This window comes from Lagenorhynchus albirostris, chromosome 2 (assembly GCF_949774975.1).
Source record: "Lagenorhynchus albirostris chromosome 2, mLagAlb1.1, whole genome shotgun sequence".
NCBI classification, from domain to species: Eukaryota; Metazoa; Chordata; class Mammalia; order Artiodactyla; family Delphinidae; genus Lagenorhynchus; species Lagenorhynchus albirostris.
Window position 1 is genome coordinate 39,426,990 of NC_083096.1, and position 17,700 is coordinate 39,444,689.

At 38.4% G+C, this 17,700-nt stretch overlaps 1 pseudogene; it reads left to right on the top strand.

Moving 5' to 3' along the window:
• The first annotated feature begins 960 nt into the window (after positions 1–960).
• LOC132515395 (small ribosomal subunit protein uS7m-like) overlaps positions 961–17,700 on the top strand; it is a 70,039-nt pseudogene continuing 53,299 nt past the window's right edge.

A 17,700-nucleotide genomic window follows, 5' to 3' on the forward strand; every position in this document is an offset into this window, starting at 1 on the left:
TAAGCACAAGAAAACATTTTCCTGATTTTGTTCAAAAGGAGAAAGAAATTAATTATTTTGCAAACCACTGGTTAGCTTGATAGTGATTCTGAACAAATTGCTGTTAGGTTATTAAACAGATGGGGTGGGAGTGTCTAGAAAGAAAAGAGTTAACCACTGGGAACCAGCATGGGTAAACCAAATGGGGAAAAAGAGGAGCAGAACATGGTAGAAAGAGAGAGAGTATAAAAAAAAAATGTGAAAGCCTTAGAAATGGACCAAAAAGGTTGTGGGATGACTTCAGTGAAAACCAGGCAGTGTCTAGCATACCCTTCCAAGGTGTCTGGTTTAGGGGGTCTTTGTGTCTTTCATGATCTTTGAGCTATTTACAACTCTGTAATTTGTAGACAACTTATAGCAATGCAAATGATTCTTGTCCAGAAATGTACAAATGAATTGTTTCTGATGGATGTTCAGTTGATTCTCCTCCCCCAATGTGGAATAAGCCAGTTTTGCACTTTTGAAGAAAGTTCATTTAAATATTTCTGATGGCCTATTACATTGCTACTCTTTGGATTCTCCTTTGAACCAGTTGCAGCATCTTACTAGCTCCCTCATTAATTGAGTTAAATAAAATCTTTGATGTGTTTTTATTTTATATTTGTATAAAAGGCATGATTTTCCTTTGAAATATATATGTATATTTTAAATAAATATAAACATATATACTTCCAGAAGAAGTAGTGACATGTTTTTAAAATATGGGAAGGGGGAAGAATGTAGTGTGTTGATAGCAGAAAAGGCACACGGAGTAGTGGGGAGATGAGGCTTGGGAGGGTAAGCAAAATTAGGTCCAAAGGGCTTTGTGATATAATGGAAGTGAAAAATTTATTCTTAAGAGCTGGTACCAGAATTCTTCTTAAGAAGGTTACTATAATTTTTTTGAGCCAGTACTTGTACTGCTGCTTGGTGATAGTCCACATGGATGTCAGCAGAGATCAAGGTAAACATTTTAGGAGGTGGCTAGTGTGATCTTCCTAAAGCAAAGAAAGAAATGTGTTTTAGCTCCTGAAAATGGAGGGGAAGAGGAGAATCAGGAATATGGTGTGCAGTTGGAGACCAGGAAGGGTGAAGAGCCAGTAAAAATTCTTTGTGTTTGAGTAACTAAAAGGCATTTCAAAAAGAAGCATGCTTAATATTCAATTTGAAGTCATTTGCATTAATGCAGTGTAAACCATTCCAAGATTAGCTTTGTGTCAGCTAATTTTCTAGCCAAGTTCTATGGGATTCCTTAACTGTTTGTAAACTTGAAAAGAAGCAGAATTAAATATCTGAGTTGCTGCAGAGGCACTACCCACTAAAACTCAAGCCCAGAAGTAGGAGTGTTCATGCAAAAGGATCAGACTCTTGAAGAAGAACTTGGATTTCTTGTGGTTTGACATAACCTTATTTAGGCATCAGTGGGTAATAGATTTAAAATTGACATGTGGGTTACATAAACCAAGAATAAAGAGTTTTATTTGATCTTGGAGATGATAGAGAGACACTGAGGGTGCTGACATGGAGTGGTAGGCAAGCCTAGGGGCTAGAAAATGACAAGAAAATAGGCGATCAAATGCCCAGTTGGTATTGGGAAGGCAACAGAAGAGTTGCAAATTACAGAGCATCTTAGTTTGTGAATGGGGCCATTAAAAATAAACTCATAGGTTGGCGGCATGAACACAGCCTGCAGGGGGTTAGTGCACCACGCTAGCCGGGAGGGAGTCCGGGGAAAAGTCTGGACCTGCCGAAGAGGCAAGAGACTTTTTCTTCACTCTTTGTTTCCTGGTGCGCAAGGAGAGGGGATTAAGAGAGCTGCTTAAAGGAGCTCCAGAGACGGGCGCGGACCTCAGAGACGGGCATGAGACGCTAAGGCTGCTGCTGCCGCCACCAAGAAGCCTGTGTGCGAGCACAGGTCACTATCCACACACCCCTTCCCGGGAGCCTGTGCAGCCCGCCACTGCCAGTCTCCCGGGATCCAGGGACAACTTCCCCGGGAGAATGCACGGCGCGCCTCAGGCTGGTGCAATGTCACGCCGGTCTCTGCCGCCGCAGGCTCGCCCCGCACTCCATGCCTCTCCCTCCCCCGGCCTGAGTGAGCCAGAGTCCCTGATTCAGCGGCTCCTTTAACCCCGTCCTGTCTGAGAAAAGAACAGATGCCCTCAGGAGACCTACACGCAGAGGCGGGGCCAAATCCAAAGCTGAACCCCGGGAGCTGTGCGAACAAAGAAGAGAAAGGGAAAATTCTCCCAGCAGCCTCAGGAGCAGCGGATTAAATCTGCACAATCAACGTGATGTACCCTGCATCTGTGGAATACCTTAATAGACAACGAATCATCCCAAATTGAGGTGGTGGACTTTGAGAGCAAGATGTATTATTTCTTCCCTTTTTCCTCTTTTTGTGAGTGTGTATGTGTATGCTTCTGTGTGAGATTTTGTCTGTATAGCTTTGCTTTCACCATTTGTCCTCGGGTTCTATCCATCCGTTTTTCTTGTTGTTTTTTTTTTGTACTTTAAAAAAAATTTTTTTTAATAATTACTTTTTATTTTAATAACTTTATTTTATTTTACTTTATTTTCTTTTCTTTTATCCCCTTTCTTTCTTTCTTTCTTTCTTTCTTTCTTTCTTTCTTTCTTTCTTTCTTTCTTTCTTTCTTTCTTTCTTTCTTTCTACTTTTTCTCCCTTTTATTCTGAGCCATGTGGATGAAAGGCTCTTGGTGCTGCAGCCAGGAGTCAGTGCTATGCCTCTGAGGTGGGAAAACCAACTTCAGGACACTGGTCCACAAGAGACCTCCCAGCTCCACGTAAAATCAAACGGCGAAAATCTCCCAGAGATCTCCATCTCAACACCAACACACAGCTTCACTCAACGACCAGCAAGCTACAGTGCTGGACACCCTATGCCAAACAACTAGCAAGACAGGAACACAACCCCACCCATTAGCAGAGAGGCTGCCGAAAATCATAATAAGGCCACAGACACCCCAAAACACACCACCAGACGTGGACCTGCCCACCAGAAAGACAAGATCCAGCCTCATCCACCAGAACACAGGCACTAGTCCCATCCACCAGGAAGCCTACACAACCCACTGAACCAACTTTAGCCACTGGGGACAGACACCAAAAACAAAGGGAACTATGAACCTGCAGCCTGCAAAAAGGAGACCCCAAGCACAGTAAGATAAGCAAAATGAGAAGACAGAAAAACACACAGCAGATGAAGGAGCAAGATAAAAACCCACCAGACCTAACAAATGAAGAGGAAATAGGCAGTCTACCTGAAAAAGAATTCAGAATAATGATAGTAAAGATGATCCAAAATCTTGGAAATAGAATAGAGAAAATGCAAGAAACACTTAACAAGGACCTAGAAGAACTAAAGAGGAAACAAGCAATGATGAACAACACAATAAATGAAATTAAAATACTCTAGAAGGGACCAATAGCAGAATAACTGAGGCAGAAGAACGGATAAATGACCTGGAAAATAAAATAGTGGAAATAACTACTGCAGAGCAGAATAAAGAAAAAAGAATGAAAAGAACTGAGGACAATCTCAGAGACCTCTGGGACATTAAAGGCACCAATGTTTGAATTATAGGGGTTCCAGAAGAAGAAGAGAGAAAGAACGGGACTGAGAAAATATTTGAAGAGATTATAGTTGAAAACTTCCCTAATATGGGAAATGAAATAGTTAATCAAGTCCAGGAAGCACAGAGAGTCCCATACAGGATAAATCCAAGGAGAAACACGCCAAGACACATATTAATCAAACTGTCAAAAATTAAATACAAAGAAAACATATTAAAAGCAGCAAGGGAAAAACAACAAATAACACACAAGGGAATCCTCATAAGGTTAACAGCTGATCTTTCAGCAGAAACTCTGCAAGCCAGAAGGGACTGGCAGGACATATTTAAAGTGATGAAGGAGAAAAACCTGCAACCAAGATTACTCTACCCAGCAAGGATCTCATTCAGATTTGATGGAGAAATTAAAACCTTTACAGCCAAGCAAAAGCTGAGAGAGTTCAGCACCACAAAACAAGCTTTACAACAAATGCTAAAGGAACTCCTCTAGGCAAGAAACATGAGAGAAGGAAAACACCTACAATAACAAACGCAAAATAATTAAGAAAATGGGAATAGGAACATACATATCAATAATTACCTTAAATGTAAAAGGGTTAAATGCTCCCACCAACAGACACAGACAGGCTGAATGGATACAAAAACAAGACCCATATATATGCCGTCTACAGGAGACCCACTTCAGACCTAGAGACACATAGAGACTGAAAGTGAGGGGATGGAAAAAGATATTCCATGCAAATGGAAACCAAAAGAAAGCTGGAGTAGCAATTCTCATATCAGTTAAAATAGACTTTAAAATAAAGAATGTTACAAGAGACAAGGAAGGACACTACATAATGATCAAGGGATCAATCCAAGAAGAAGATATAACAATTGTAAATATTTATGCACCCAACATAGGAGCACTTCAATACATAAGGCAAATACTAACAGCCATAAAAGGGGAAATCGACAGTAACACATTCATAGTAGGGGACTTTAACACCCCACTTTCACCAATGGACAGATCATCCAAAATGAAAATAAATAAGGAAACACAAGCTTTAAATGATACATTAAACAAGATGGACATAATTGATATTTATAGCACTTTCCATCCAAAAACAACACAATACACATTTTTCTCAAGTGCTCATGGAATATTCTCCAGGATAGATTATATCTTGGGTCACAAATCAAGCCTTGGTAAATTTAAGAAAATTGAAATTGTATCAAGTATCTTTTCCAACCACAAAGCTATGAGACTAGATATCAATTACAGGAAAAGATTTCTAAAAAATACAAACATATAGAGGCTAAACAATACACTACTTAATAACAAAGTGATCACTGAAGAAATCAAAGAGGAAATCAAAAAATACCTAGAAACAAATGACAATGGAGACACGACGACCCAAAACCTATGGGATGCAACAAAAGCAGTTCTAAGGGGGAAGTTTACAGCAATAAAATCCTACCTTAAGAAACAGGAAACATCTCGAATAAACAAACTAACCTCACACCTAAAGCAATTAGAGAAAGAAGAACAAAAAATCCCCAAAGTTAGCAGAAGGAAAGAAATCATAAAGATCAGATCAGAAATAAATGAAAAAGAAATGAAGGAAACAATAGCAAAGATCAATAAAACTAAAAGCTGGTTCTTTGAGAAGATAAACAAAATTGAAAAAACCATTAGCCAGACTCATCAAGAAAAAAAGGGAGAAGACTCAAATCAATAGAATTAGAAATGAAAAAGGAGAAGTAACAACTGACACTGCAGAAATACAAAAGATCATGAGAGATTACTACAAGCAACTCTATGCCAATAAAATGGACAACCTGGAAGAAAGGAACAAATTCCTAGAAATGCACAATCTGCCAAGACTGAATCAGGAAGAAATAGAAAATATGAACAGACCAATCACAAGCACTGAAATTGAAGCTGTGATTAAAAATTTTCCAACAAACAAAAGCGCAGGACCTGATGGCTTCACAGGCGAATTCTGTCAAACATTTAGAGAAGAGCCAACACCTAATCTTCTCAAACTCTTCCAAAATATAGCAGAGGGAGGAACACTCCCAAACTCATTCTAGGAAGCCACCATCACCCTGATACCAAAACCAGACAAGGATGTCACAAAAAAAGAAAACTACAGGCCAATATCACTGATGAACATACATGCAAAAATCCTCAACAAAATACTAGCAAACAGAATCCAACAGCACATTAAAAGAATCATACACCATGATCAAGTGGGGTTTATTCCAGTAATGCAACTATTCTTCAATATACGCAAATCAATCAATGTCATACACCATATTAACAAATTGAAGCAGAAAAACCATATGGTCATCTCAATAGATGCAGAGAACGCTTTCGACAAAATTCAACACCCATTTATGATAAAAACCGTGCAGAAAGTAGGCATAGAGGGAACTTTCCTCAACATAATAAAGGCCATATATGATAAACACACAGCCAACATCGCCCTCAATGGTGAAAAACTGAAACCATTTCCACTATGAACAGGAACAAGATAAGGTTGCCCACTCTCAGCACTATTATTCAACATAGTTTTGGAAGTTTTAGCCACAGCATTCAGAGAAGAAAATGAAATAAAAGGAATCCAAATCACAGAAGAAGAAGTAAAGCTCTCACTGCTTGCAGATGACATGATACTATACACAGAGAATCCTAAAGATGCTAGCAGAAAACTACTAGAGCTAATCAATGAATTTGGCAAAGTATCAGGTTACAAAATTAATGCACAGAAATCTCTTGCATTACTATACACCAATGATGAAAAATCTGAGAGAAAAATTATGGAAACACTCCCATTTACCAATCCAAAAAAAGAATAAAGTACCTGGGAAAAAACCTACCTAAGGAGACAAAAGACCTGTATGCAGAAAATTATAAGACACTGATGAAAGAAATTAAAGATGATACAAACAGATGGAGAGATATACCATGTTCTTGGATTGGAAGAATCAACATTGTGAAAATGACTATACTACCCAAAGCAATCTACAGATTCAATGCAATCCCTATCAAACTACCAATGGCATTTTTCACAGAACTAGAAAAAAATGTTTTACAATTTGTATGGAAACACAAAAGACCCCGAATAGCCAAAGCAATCTTGAGAATGAAAAAAGGAGCTGGAGGAATCAGGCTCCCTGACTTCAGACTATACTACAAAGCTACAGTAATCAAGACAGTATGGTACTGGCACAAAAATAGAAATATAGATCAATGGAACAGGATAGAAAGCCCAGAGATAAACCCATGCACATATGGTCACCTTATCTTTGATAAAGGAGGCAAGAATGTACAGTGGAGAAAGGACAGCCTCTGCGATAAGTGGTGCTGGGAAAACTGGACAGATACATGTAAAAGTATGAGATTAGAACACTCCCTACACAAAAATAAGCTCAAAATGGATTAAAGACCTAAATGTAAGGCCAGAAACTATCAAACTCTTAGAGGAAAACATAGGCAGAACACTCTATGACATAAATCACAGCAAGATCCTTTTTGACCCACCTCCTAGAGAAATGGAAATAAAAACAAAAATAAACAAATGGGACCTAATGAAACTTAAAAGTTTTTGCACAACAAAGGAAACCATAAACAAGACAAAAAGACAACCCTCAGAATGGGAGAAAATATTTGCAAATGAAGCAACTGACAAAGAATTAATCTCCAAAATTTACAAGCAGCTCAATAATAAAAAAACAAACAACCCAATCCAAAAATGGGCAGAAGATCTAAATAGACATTTCTCCAAAGAAGATATACAGATTGCCAACAAACACAGGAAAGAATGCTCAACATCATTAACCATTAGAGAAATGCAAATCAAAACTACAATGAGATATCATCTCACACCGGTCAGAATGGCCATCATCAAAAAACCCAGAAACAATAAATGCTGGAAAGGGTGTGGAGAAAAGCGAACACTCTTGCACTGCCGGTAGGAATGTGAATTGGTACAGCCACTATGGAGAACAGTATGGAGGTTCCTTAAAAAACTAAAAATAGAACTACCATATGACCCAGCAATCCCACTACTGGGCATATACCCTGAGAACACCATAATTTAAAAAGAGTCATGTACCAAAATGTTCATTGCAGCTCTATTTACAATAGCCCGGAGATGGAAACAACCTAAGTGTCCATCATCAGATGAATGGATAAAGAAGATGTGGCACATATATACAATGGAATATTACTCAGCCATAAAAATAAATGAAATTGAGTTATTTGTAGTGAGGTGGATGGACCTAGAGTCTGTCATACAGAGTGAAGTAAGTCAGAAAGAGAAAGACAAATACCGTATGCTAATACATATATATGAAATCTAAGGGGAAAAATGTCATGAAGAACCTAGGGGTAAGACAGGAATAAAGACACAGACCTACTAGAGAATGGACTTGAGGATATGCGGAGGGGGAAGGGTAAACTGGGACAAAGTGAGAGAGTGGCATGGACATATATACACTACCAAACGGAAAATAGATATCTAGTGGGAAGCAGCTGCATAGCACAGGGAGATCAGCTCGGTGCTTTGTGACCACTTCGAGGGGTGGGATAGGGAGGGTGGGAGGGAGGGAGACACAAGAGGGAAGAGATATGGGAACATATGTATATGTATAGCTGATTCACTTTGTTATAAAGCAGAAACTAACACACCATTGTAAAGCAATTATACTCCAATAAAGATGTAAAAATAAATAAATAAATAATCCCGTAAAACACAGGACAGAGAGCAATGCTCTGATTGTCAAAGTAATTGGAAAAGATACGATAGCTGCTCAAATCATCAATTCATTGTTTCATATTTCTAGTTCCTAACAGAGAGAGAAAGTCTAAAATTAGCTTCTCACATATTGTCAGCATTTAAAAATCCATATTAGCTTTAGGGCAGGGGGAAGTGGGAAATGATGTGTGAATTGTTTCCCAGGGAGTATCGACCTTTTCCAGAAATGGTTCATGGAAAGACTGTCTTTCTTATCAACCACATTTTTTGAGGATCAACTCATACTAAGGCACTCTGACAGATCCAGCTGATTTAGAGCTAGCTCAGTACTGAAGAGCAAAGGAGTAGAAATAATCTCCTATTGGAGTCAGGTCAGCATTATGGTTGAAAATACAAGTTTTAGAGTCAAACAGAACCAGTTTGAGACCTGACTCTACCTCTTACTGGCTGTGTGATCTTGGGCAACTTATGTAAGCTCTCTGTGCCTATTTTCTCATCTATAAGTAAGGGTTAATAATGGCAACTTTCTTAAGAGTATAAAGATTCAACAACAACAACAGCAACAGCTTAGCACTTAATATTTGCCACACTGTGTAAAGCACTTTGTATGCTCTTTTAGATCCCCATAAAACTCTATGAGGCAGGAATTATTATTATTCCCGTTATACAGGTGAAATAATGCATGTAAAGTACTTACACGATGACTGGCACATAGTACTTGATAAATAAATGTTAGCTATCATCATTTTTATGTTATTACAGGTGAGCTTGATGTCAGAGTGTACAAGTTGGATAGTTAGGGCCAGCGGTCACTTCATGACCTTTTCTATGTCAGAGAAGAGCATAGCAATGATATATCACCCTTGAACACTCTGCCTAATGGTCTAGTAGGAGAGAGATTTTCCTCAACACCTCCTGCAATAACTCTACTTTATATTTATTTAGTATGCAGTAAGGAGCTGTTTCCATAGAGCAATGGCATCATCAAAGCATATACAAGGAAAACTGATCTAGTGAAAGTATATAAAATGAATAAGAAAGAGGAGAGGAGAGGCAGAAAAGCCAGCTAGGAAATCCTAACATTACTGTACACAAGAGATATGACAGTAGAATAGGATTAGGAGCCCCATGAGAGATTTTAGAAATTTTGCTGTATACAAGGGATAATGGTCTGTACTTTTCTTGTAATGTGTTTGTCTGATTCTGGTATCAGAGTAATGCTGGCCTCACAAAATGAGTTGGGGAATATTCCCTCCTCTGCAATTTTCTGGAAGAATTCTTCCTACTCTCATATATTTTATTATACATGTTATAAACACCACAATGCATTCTTATTATTTTTGTCTAAAGAGTCAATTATCTTTTAAGAAGATTTAAATCATTTTAAATCTTATATATTTACCTTTGAAGCGACCATTTACAGTAAACGATTAGATATAAGCTTCCATATGTTGTTAAGTTGGTGTGTGTTCCTTTCATGTGGAAAAAGCATACTGAAACAAACAAAAAAATAGCCTGACAGTGAGAAAAGATCACTGTAACATCTCTTAACCTTTCTTACCTGCAAAAGTCTTAGTGCCTAACTGACAACTCTAACTTTACACACAACTTAAATTCTTAAAGGGAATTGGGAGGGGGGGAAATTTCATGTTTGTTGAATCTCAATGTGAACAGAACTTTCATGCTAAGGGGAGAAAACTGTATTCAATGATGTGTTTGAACTGGCTCACATCAGTTTACGAGAACTGATTGACAGATTTTCAAAAATTTTGCAAGCCAGTTGTTAAATACAGCCATTATTCAACATTAAATTAAATTAGAATACAATTAAATTATAATTAAATAAATTATATTAAAAATAAAGATAACAAATACTCAAAACTCATCAGTTCCTAATTATTTCATTACTTTACTACTATTCTATTTTGCTACTTTACTATTATCTGCCTCCTTGAAGTTATTCACACCTATTTAAATCTGTCCAGTGGAAATGCTACATAGTGGTATGCTACTGCAGGTTGGGACCTTGAAACAGGCCATGGTGGGAGTATGTCTACCACAGAAAGAAGTAAATATGGCAAATATGGGCTTTCCCCTCTCCCTTAGAGGGCTGGTTGTTACACATTTACCAGTACATGTCTGATGGTATTGCCTTAAGAATGATAAGAAATTAACAGAGGGCAATAATTCAGTACCTCTTCAATTACATTGATATTTCTCATCAATTCTTATAGCTATCTTGGATCAAACATTTTGCAACATGGGAAGAGCATGATAACTGAACCCAAGTACAGAAAGATAGCTTACCCAGGAGAAAAGCTAGATTCTTAGACCCAGAGATTCTTGCATGCCATATAATCCAGTTTTTTACCCAATGCAGGAACCATGAAGCTACACAAGATCTTGCAAAAGAGAAGCAAACAGCTTTGTTTTTAATGGGAACAGAGATCCTAGTCATTTATGTGATGGAGGCAAAACTTGTCAATTCAGGACTGTTCCTTCCCTGTGCCTTCCAGCCTCTCCACTTCCCCGCATCCCCAGAAAGATCAAAAGAGTAGATGTGCTTTACCATCAAAGTTCCCAGATCTTTGATGATGCAAAATTGGGGAAATGGGTAAGAAGAGTAAGAACAGATATGTAGGGCACGGGGAGAGAAAGTGAGGTCTAACTGAGACCTGAAGAAAAAAACAGAAGTGGAGTAAAAACCTGACAGAAAATAATGGAGCCACAGTGAACCTGACTGGAGGAAGAAGGGCTGGTGGTAACAATGACCTTCAGCAAAGGGATGAACCAATGTCCAGCCAGCCAGTGAGCCCTGGTTCATTCTCCTTAGGTCTCTCCCAAAATTAGTCCATCACCTTCCCTTGCATCAGGAAGAAATGTCAGTTTGCCTCCTAGCCCCCAGCTCTGCTCTACCCATTCCCATACCCATGCACCCAACTCAGTTCCAGAAGTTGCTTAAATGCCAGCCCTATAGGATTTAGGGCTGATAAGTGCCGAGCCTCCCTCACTGCCAGATGCCAAGTTGGAGAAGATGAGAAGTACAAAGGCTGATCAGTGACCCACATCCATGTGCCACAGTGGCTACCTTATGTCACCTTTGAGAACATTCCAAATAGTAAGTGAATTGATACAAAATAGAAATTTCTCCTGTGAATATCATTTCGTATAGAATACTCATGACAGTGAAAAACTAGTTGAAATAAAAGCAAAACAAGGTAAACCTTTGGCTGTTACTTCGAAAATTAATGTGTAAACTGTATGTGATGTAACAATGAAACAACACTGCACATTGGATCCAACAGGAGCATGGGAGCAGCTAGTGGGCTGGGTCATTTCACACACCCTAAGGTGCTGAGGTGACATGTGCGTGGCTCTCATCTGAGCTCAGTGGGCTGAATCTCCTAGAGAAAAATGGTCTCAGGAGTTTACAGTTTATCTCAGGAACTACTTACACTCCTGCTTTTGGGGGACTAATGATAATTTTATCCTCCAGGAAGGCAAACTTTCTTGCTATTTCCGAAACTTACTTCTCTAGCTTTTTAATTTGATTAAGGAAAAGAAAAATAAGGAAAGATATGAGTAATTACTAAATGCTATTGAATGATCCTTTCAGCATAGTACAGGAACATGAAGCTCTTTTGTTATTGTCACTATTAAATCTGAATTATCATGTCTAAAATATGTATTAAATCTTGAGTTTAGAATTGTATTATAGCTTGCTTTTTAGAGAACCTGCATAATGGAAAAATAAATGTTTTTTAATTTATGCATGATGTACATTACTAATTCATGTGATAATATGTGGACTCATGTTCTAGGTATATGGAGAGTAAAATAATATCTGTTTCAAACTCTATCTTAGGGTCTGTCATCCAGCAACATTTCATGCTGGGTTCATTCACACACTGCAGAACTATGGAGGTTCAGAGGAAGCTTTTCCAAAACAATTGAAATTGAAAAAATTATGTAACAATACAAATGTACACTGAAATAGAACCAATTATAATGAAATTTAAAATCAGTAGTATTAACACAACAAAGATTTTTATGGCACAGGTCAAATATTGTAGCTTAAGATAGTCTAGTTGATAGTAACTTGAACATTCAGATAAAGTGCTCTTTACAAGGAAATGATAGATTTACAGCATGCCAGAGTGTGAATCCGTTAACATTTCAAATGAGAACATTAACCAGGATTAGGAGTTCTTCAGGAATAATAATGATTTTATTACGTGGAAAATGAAAAGACATTAAAATATTTTCCAATTAAAAATAAGAAAATAAATTGAGACCTGCAGGAATTACCCATTCTAAGGATCAGTTGGTAGGGGGAGCATTACAGGCTGAGGAAATAGAAGGTCAAGACGTGGTGCAGCTTAACTAAGAGGATGAGAGGACACGTGGGTAGAGATGTGTTTAGGGAGGCTGATGGGGTGCTTGTGTCAGACCTTGTTAGCCCTGTTAGAGGTTTACTCTCTCAAAGAACAACTGAAGGATTTTTTTCTCTCCCGTTGCGGAGCACAGGCTCCGGATGCGCAGGCTCAGCGGCCATGGCTCACTGGCCCAGCCACTTCGCGGCATGTGGGATCTTCCCGGACCGGGGCACGAACCCACGTCCCCTGCATCGGCAGGCGGACTCAACCACTGCGCCACCAAGGAAGCCCCAACTGAAGGATTTTAAAGAGCGGAGTCATAGAATTAGATTCGTATTTTCCAAAGATCATTTCGGCTGCAATGTAGAAAATATATTGCTAATATGGGCTAGGCCTGGAGGCAGTGAGACCAGTTGGCAGTAATCTGATGGTAATGAAAAATTAAGGAAGTTATGGGAAGTTTACACCTTTGCAGGAAGGAGAGTGGGAGCAGGTAAATCAGGCAGAAAGACAAGTTTCATGTAGGCATTGAAAAGTCACTTGACTACCTAGAAGCTTAGTTTTCTTATCTTAGAGAATGGAATCATACCTGGCCTTGCAGAGTCCTCCCTCCCTTATCACAATGATACAGAGCCTATTATGTGCAAGGTCCTCAGGATAGAGTAGACTTCTAGCATTCCAAAAAGAATTTAAATTATTAAAGATATATCCCTTCCATTTTTGTGAAATGCCTCTTTTCTAAGGAACCAAAAGCACTTTACGAACATTGTCTTCTCAGACTAAGGGTTCCCAGTGAAGCTGGAATAGTCAGTAAGCACAGTTGATTGGCTCAATAACAGAGGTGAGCATTCACTGACGTATTGATAAACTTTCCAGAGAAAGAAGGGGTTCTCTGCTTTGAGGATTTTCTATACCATCAACGCACTGATAAACCAAATGCGTTCTCCAGGCCACCTCAAAAGATTAAGATTCAAGAGGACCAGTGAACAACTATAATTTAGAATTTACTTATAAAAGGTATATATGTGTTCCGACCTATTATTAGAATAACCACTAATGATATCACATCTTGTATATACACTTTCCCTAGATATTTTTAGTTTGGAATAACTTGATCTCAATTTTCATGCATGAATTTAATCATAATTAACACATCTAAAAGTGTAAGGCAATAGATTGTCTAGTTGTTGTTAAAACTGTGTCTTTGTTAGTTCTACCTTTCTCTAGAAGAGCTATACATAAACGCTTCAATCTTTTATGCACTTATAAAGAAGTGGTTCTGTTTTGAGAACATTCAGTGTCTATATATTTTAATTAAGTATCTGTAAAATTCATAAAGAAACAGAAAACAATATAAATCTTTCATACACATACACGTGCACATGCACACACATACATATACATACACCATTCTAGAAAAAGTAATTAACTATGGTGGAATATTTGTAATTCTGCCCCCTTAAACATTAAAGTTTATTTGAAACCTAGCATCTGTATCAGACAGTGAAGTTTAGCTATTGATAAACTCTCTGATGAAAAGAGGTTAACATACCAGAAAGGATACCTTTCAAATTCAAAGTCAACCATAGGACCATGAACCTATGATCAAACAGCTGAAATTCACGGCAATATTGTCCAAGTAGTAAACCTGACTATAGAGAGGTGGGAGATAGGTATTATAGGAAAAGTGCCCAAATGTTAGAATAAGCAAAGAAGAGCCCAAGCCACAGTAGATAGTAAAAGAGGAGGACCCCCCCAGAAAATCAAGTGTACTATTTCTCATTCACACTGCAAATAAGACCTATAACTTAAGTGCTCTCACAACATTGAATGCTAAACGGTTCCTTGCAGGTGAACTGTCCAGGTTTCAGCTCTGTAGCTCTGAACATTTGTTTGTTCAGCAGATACTGAGCATCTCGGTGTGCTATGCCCTGTACCAAGGCCAGAGATAATGAGTTAAAAGGTGCTTAAGGGCTCTTGGGCTGAAATAGGAGCAAGCAAAGGAAAAAGAAACAGGTAGTATGCTTGAGCAGAGTTCCACAGAGTACTAAGGGTTGGAAGATAGCATAGAAGACAAAAAAAAGTAGCTATGTTTAGTGTACACTTACATGCCAGGCACTGTTGTAAACCTTTTATGTGCATCAACTCATTAAATCTTCACCACAACCTAAGAAATCCACATTTTATAGAGGAGGAAACAGAGGTTCAGAGGGTTTATGTTATCTGCCCAAGGTCACACTAAGTTTCCCAACAAAAGTTCAGGTTTCTTCCAGAAAAATGTTTGGGTCATTTCCAAGAAAGCAGTGAAGATAATAGTAATAATAACAATATTATTATTACTATTTATAAACTTTTATTCAGTACTTGCTATGTGCTAGGCACTTGTTCTGTTTTATTTATAATAACTCATCAAACCCTCCCAATAACCCTCTTTTTTTTTAAGTAGACTTTCTCTTTTAGAGCAGTTTGAGGGTCACAGGAAAATTATGTAGAAAGTACAGAGAGTTCCCTTATACCCTCCTTTTCCTCCTCCCCCTTCCATCCCACCGTAAACACAGTCTTCCCTATTACTAACACCTTGCATTAGTGTAGTACTTTTATTACATTGATGAGCCAATATTGATACATTATTATTAACTAAAGTCCCTAGTTTACATTAGGGTTGACTCTTTGTGTTGTTACAATCTGTGGGTTTTAACAGATGTGTAATGACATGTATCCATCATTTCAGTATCATACAGAAGAGTTTCACTGCCCTAAAATTCCCCTGCACTCCACGTATTCTTCCCTCTCTTCCTAACCCTGACCCTCTGGCAATCACTGCAATTTCTACCTTCTTCATAGTTTGCCTTTTTCAGAATGTCATATGGTCAAAACCATACAATGTGTAGCCTTTTCACAGTGGCTTCTCTTTCATCCAACAGTATGCATTTAAGGTTCTTCCATGTCTTTCATGGCTTGATGCTGAATAATATTGCATTGTATGGATGTCCCAGTTTGTTTGTCCATTTACCTACTGAAGGGCATCTTGGTTGCTTCCCAGTTTTGTCAATTATGAATAAAGCGGCTATCAACATTCATGTGCAAGTTTATGTGTAGGTATAAGTTTTCAACTCATTTGAGTAAATGTCAAAAAGTATGACTGCTAGATCAGACGGTGAGAGTATGTGTAGCTAGGTAAGACATTGCCAAACTGTCTTCCAAAATGGCTACACCAATTGGCACTTCCCCAGCAATGATGAGAGTCCCTGTTGCTTTGCCGCCTCCCCAGAGTTTGGTATGGTCAGTGTCCCAGATTTTGGCCATTCTAACAGGTGTGCAGTAGTAGCTCATTGTTGTTTTGATTTGCAATTCCCTAACGACATATGACCTTGAGCATCTTTTTACACACTTATTTGCTATCTGTCCAAATATTTTGCCCATGTATTAACTGAGTTAAGAACCCCATTTTCAGATAGGGAACTGAGGCACAGAGGGGTTCAACAAATTGCCCAAGGTTACAAAGCTGGGGCTGAGCCCAGGGCAGGTGGGCTCAAAGTCCACAGTCCTAACTACTAATCAGTGAATCCTTCAGCATACAGGTCTTAGAGCTAAAAAAAACCTGGGTCTCAATTCTAGTTATGCAATTTATGTGATGTCTAACCTTGGGTAAGTTATTTAATCTCTCCAAGCCTCAGTTTCTTCTTATGTAATAAAAGGATAACTGATCTCAGTGTTGTCGTGAGGATTAAATGAGACAGAGTCGAGAAACTGCTTAACTTGTTCTAAGAACATAGCAAGTGCCAATAAATGGTAACTATTATTAGTCCAATGCCACAGGAGAGAGTGAGAGAGGCCTGCAGTAGCCATAAGAATTAGCACCTGCTTTGAAACTAAAATAGATCAGTCTGGGGCTTTAAATTCTATAGAAACTCAGACATTTCTTGATGAGGTTTTCATAATCAGTTGTCAGGTGACACCTCAAATCCTTATATATAGTGCACATGAATGAATAAAGGGGATTACAATTCTTAAAAGAAGAATAGAACTTTACTGTATTCATTTTCCTTTTCCTGTTCATCTTACCCTCCTGCTGTCCCTGCAAAAAAGAAAAAGTCACAGTTGTATTATCCTTGCAACTAATGAAGCATGCCTGTAACCAGATGTGCCCTGCTTGCTTCCACTGAAACTGGGATGCCTGTAGAAAAGAAAAACATCCAAGCACTTGCACCTGATGTGTGTAAATGACTCTCAGAGGATGCCGGTCTCCTCTGAAACCACGGGCGTCCTGGGTTGTGAGTGCCCTTAAGACCTTAATCTTCAGAGAGTGGTTCCCAAACCTGGTTGATCACCAGGATCTCTTGAGGAGCTTTTAAAAAGAACAGCTTCCCAAATGCTTGGTTTAGACTTAACTGCATCAGAATCTCCTAGGGGTTGGTGAGGAGAGAATGGGATTCTGATATGTGTGCCTTTAAAAGATCTGAGAGCCTCTAATGATCAGGGAATTGCTGACTAACGTCATTTCCATCTGATGTTAGGATCCTCCTTTTGTGTGTGGGAGGGCCTGGGGGTAGAGAAGAAAACGGGTGAGTACAGTGGGAAAATAGAGCATTATGAGATATGAGCCTCTATCGATAAAAGTAGACGCAAACAGAATGAGCATTTACTGAAACTGTTTTCTAATAAGAGTGATTTAAAAACTAAGGCTATCAGTTCAAAGATGAAAAAATGCTAAAGAAGGAAACTGATCTTCAGACCTCCCACTTTATTCTGATGCTATAGACTCTTTAGAATATCTTAAATAACGACTCCACTAATTTGGATAATTTTTTCCCCACAAGAGTTAACAAAGATAAATAATTTACCTAAATATTTGGGATCAAAATCTAAGTGCTTTCCCTTGGGTTTTCAAGTTTCTAGAACTTTAATAAGTTAAAGAGAAAACTGCATTTGGTAAGGCAATAAATTAATTATGTTTGGAAAAAATC